This window comes from Callorhinus ursinus, unplaced genomic scaffold (genome assembly GCF_003265705.2).
Source record: "Callorhinus ursinus isolate GAN/ISIS: 27379988/994484 unplaced genomic scaffold, GSC_fseal_2.0 scaffold102, whole genome shotgun sequence".
Taxonomy (NCBI): domain Eukaryota; kingdom Metazoa; phylum Chordata; class Mammalia; order Carnivora; family Otariidae; genus Callorhinus; species Callorhinus ursinus.
The window spans coordinates 1,437,966-1,442,105 of NW_027397164.1; positions in this window are offsets into that span (position 1 = coordinate 1,437,966).

Here is a 4,140-nt window from a genome sequence, read left to right on the forward strand (position 1 = left end):
AGTCGACTCTGCAGAAGGCAGTTTATCTGGGGAAATCTGCAGGTCCTGGTTTTTCTTGTGGCCTCCTGAAACCTCAGGGGAGGCATCCTCCCAGTTGTGATCCACAGATGGGTCTCCAGACTTGTTTACCGCCATGGGAGAGCTCAGCCTTCTTCTTCTTTTTTTAAAAGTAGGCTCCACACCCAGCGTGGAGGGGCTTGAACTCACGACCCTGAGATCAAGACCTGAGCTGAGATCAACAGTCAGACGCCTAACCCACTAAGCCACCCAGGTGCCCCAGAGCTCAGCCTTCTAGTGGCTTCCACATCCATTTTTTTCTTCACCCACTTAGTAGTGCAGCCCTGAATCTCCACTCTCCTGTTTGGACTGGCCCTGTGGATGCCTTTCAGCTTCTAAGAATCGCAAATGGAACTGTTTACTTCTCTTCTAATCTATAACATTGTCCCTGTGCCCTATTGTGACTCACCTGCTCTCTGTCACCTGCGCTCCAAGCATGAGCTATTTTTCACCCTTACATCAAAGCCATATCTTTCCTCTAAAAGATATCTCCCTTCCCTCTCCTCTGCTTCTCTCTCCTGGTCTGTTGTTTTGTTTTTAAGGCTGCAACTGGTCTTCAGTTTTACCATCTCTTTCTGATGTGCCCAGCTGGTCCTGTCTCTCCGGCTCCACCTGATCCCATCAACTACCAGGCTTGAGTCTCATAACATTAGCTTGGCCCCCGCACCTTGAGAGGCTTGGCGGTGGATCCTTCCAGACTCCCATCCTCCCCCTTCCAGGTCCACGCCCTGCATTCCAGTCATACCCAATCTGTTGTGTTTCTCCCAACAGATCATTGCCACTGGACTTTTGCACATGCTTTCTCTCTCTGGATGGCCATTCACCACCCTTTTTCTATCCCCTCCCACTACTTTGGTCAAATGCTCTAATGTCACCCTCTCTGTGAAGACTTCCTGACATCCTCTGGCAGTTCTCCCTTTACATCTGGGAAAGAGGGGTCCAGCTCTGGCCTCCTCCAGCTGTATCCCTCCCCAGAAGGTGAGGAGCCCACTGGAAGCATCGCTTCACCTTCTAGACCAGCGCTGTCCAGTGGCATTTTCTGTGATAATGGAAATGTTCTCTGTCTGCACTGTCCAATATGGTAGCCACTAGCCACATGTGGCTATTGAGCACTTGGAATGTGGCTCACTGTTACTTAGGAACTGACTTTTTATCTTTTTTTAAGATTATTTATTTATGGGGCGCCTGGGTGGCTCAGTCATTAAGTGTCTGCCTTAGGCTCAGGTCCTGATCCCAGGGTCCTGGGATCGAGCCTCACGTCGGGCTCCCTGCTCCGCGGGGAAGCCTGCTTCTCCCTCTCCCACTCCCCCTGCTTGTGTTCCCTCTCTTGCTGTGTCTCTCTCTGTCAAATAAATAAATAAAATCTTTAAAAAAATTATTTATTTATTTGTCAGAGAGAGAGGGAGAGCACAAGCAGGGGGAGTGGCAGGCAGAGGGAGAAGCAGGCGCCCCGCTGAGCAGGGAGCCCGATGTGGGACTCGATCCCAGGACCCTGGGTATCATGACCTGAGCCGAAGGCAGACACCCAACTGACTGAGCCACCCAGGCGTCCCGGAACTGACTTTTAAAATTTTATTTATTTTTTTAAAGATTTTATTTCTTTATTTGACGGAGAGAGACACAGCGAGAGAGGGAACACAAGCAGGGGGAGTGGGAGAGGGAGAAGCAGGCTTCCCGCTGAGCAGAGGGGCCAGTGTGGGGCTCGATCCCAGGACCCCGGGATCATGACCTGAGCTGAAGGCAGACACTTAACAACTGAGCCACCCAGGCGCCCCTAAAATTTTATTTAATTTTAAATAATTTAAATAAAAATTTAAGTAGTTGTATGTGGCTAGAGGCTACCATTTTGAGAGAGCACAGAACTTGACCATGCCTGGGGTCTTGGGGTTCCCTGCCCAGAGTGCCCCAAGCCCTGTTTGCAGGGCTTGCACAGGCTATGTCCCAGGTTTATTCTTCTAAGGGCAGACCATACAGTTGGTGTGTATAGGTGGGTAAGGGCGCTGTTTAAGGGGGTGTGGGTGGGGCTTGATATGTGGCCCTGTGTGTGAGCGCGCGCGCGCGCGCGCGCATGCGCGTCACTAGCTCTTCTTCATGCAGGACAGAGCCTGGGGTGGGAAGGGAAGGGGACACTCTCCCTGAACTGTCACATTCCAGTGCATAGTCCTAGAATGTTTTTTTTTTTTTTTTAAAGTAGGCCCCATCCCCAACACAGGACTCGAACTCGTGACCCCTAGATCAAGAGTCGCATGCTCCACTGACTGAGCCAGCCAGGAGCCCCAGTCCTGGAATTTTTTATTTGAACCTGGGTTTTCGGGTCCTCGGGTATATTCTTCTTACTAGAGTAAGAAGATAAGATTTATTGGGGCACCTGGGTGGCTCAGTCGTTACGCATCTGCCTTCGGCTCAGGACATGGTCCCAGGGTCCTGGGATCAAGGCCCGCATCTGACTCCCTGCTCCACAGGAAGCCTGCTTCCCCCTCTCCCACTCCCCCTGCTTGTGTTCCCTCTCTCGCTGTGTCTCTCTCTCTGTCAAAATAAGTAAATAAATAAATAAAATCTTAAAAAAAAAAGAAGATAAGATTTATTTATTTGTTGTGTTGGCTTGGTTTATAACTTTTAAATATTTAGATGAATTAGATAACCTGGAAGAAATGGGTGCATTCCTAGAGATGTATCAACTACCAAAATTGAACCGGGAAGAAATAGAAAACCTGAACAGACCTATAACCACTAAGGAAATTGAAGCAGTCATCAAAAATCTCCCAACAAACAAAAGCCCAGGGCCAGATGGCTTCCCGGGGGAATTCTATCAGACATTTAAAGAAGAATTAATACCCATTCTCCTGAAACTGTTCCAAAAAATAGAAATGGAAGGAAAACTTCCAAACTCATTTTATGAGGCCACTATTACCTTGATCCCAAAACCAGACAAAGACCCCATCAAAAAGGAGAACTACAGACGAATATCCTTGATGAACATGGATGAAAAATTCTCACCAAAATACTAGCCAATAGGGTCCAACAGTACATTAAAAGGATTATTCACCATGACCAAGTGGGATTTATCCCTGGGCTGCAAGGCTGGTTCAACATCCGCAAATCAATCAACGTGATACAATACATTAACAAAAGAAAGAACAAGAATCATATGATCCTCTCAATAGATGCAGAAAAAGCATTTGACAAAGTACAGCATCCTTTCTTGATCAAAACTCTTCAGAGTATAGGGACAGTGGGTACATACCTCAATATCATAAAAGCCATCTATGAAAAACCTACAGCCAATATCATTCTCAATGGGGAAAAACTGAGAGCTTTTCCCCTAAGGTCAGGAACACGGCAGGGATGTCCACTATCACCACTGCTATTCAACATAGTATTAGAAGTCCTAGCCATGGGCTCCTGGGTGGCTCAGATGGTTAAGCGTCTGCCTTCGGCTCAGGTCATGATCCCAGAGTCCTGGGATCGAGTCCCACATCGGGCTCCCTGCTGCTTGGGAGCCTGCTTCTCCCTCTGCCTCTCTCTGTCTCTCATGAATAAATAAATAAAATCTTAAAAAAAAAAAAAGAAGTCCTAGCCACAGCAATCAGACAACAAAAAGAAATCAAAGGCATCCAAATCGGCAAAGAGGAAGTCAAACTCTCACTCTTTGCAGATGATATGATACTTTATGTGGAAAACCCCAAAGACTCCACCCCAAAACTGCTAGAACTCATACAGGAATTCAGTCAAGTAGCAGGCTATAAAATCAATGCACAGAAATCAGTGGCATTCCTATACACCAACAACAAGACAGAAGAGAGAGAAATTAAGGAGTCGATCCCATTTACAATTGCACCCAAAACCATAAGATACCTAGGAATAAATTTAACCAAAGAGGCAAAGGATCTGTACTCAGAAAACTATAAAATACTCATGAAAGAAATTGAAGAAGACACAAAGAAATGGAAACACGTTCCATGCTCATGGATTGGAAGAACAAACATTGTGAAGATGTCAATGCTACCTAGAGCAATCTACACATTCAATGCAATCCCCATCAAAATACCATCCACTTTTTTCAAAGAAATGGAACAAATAATC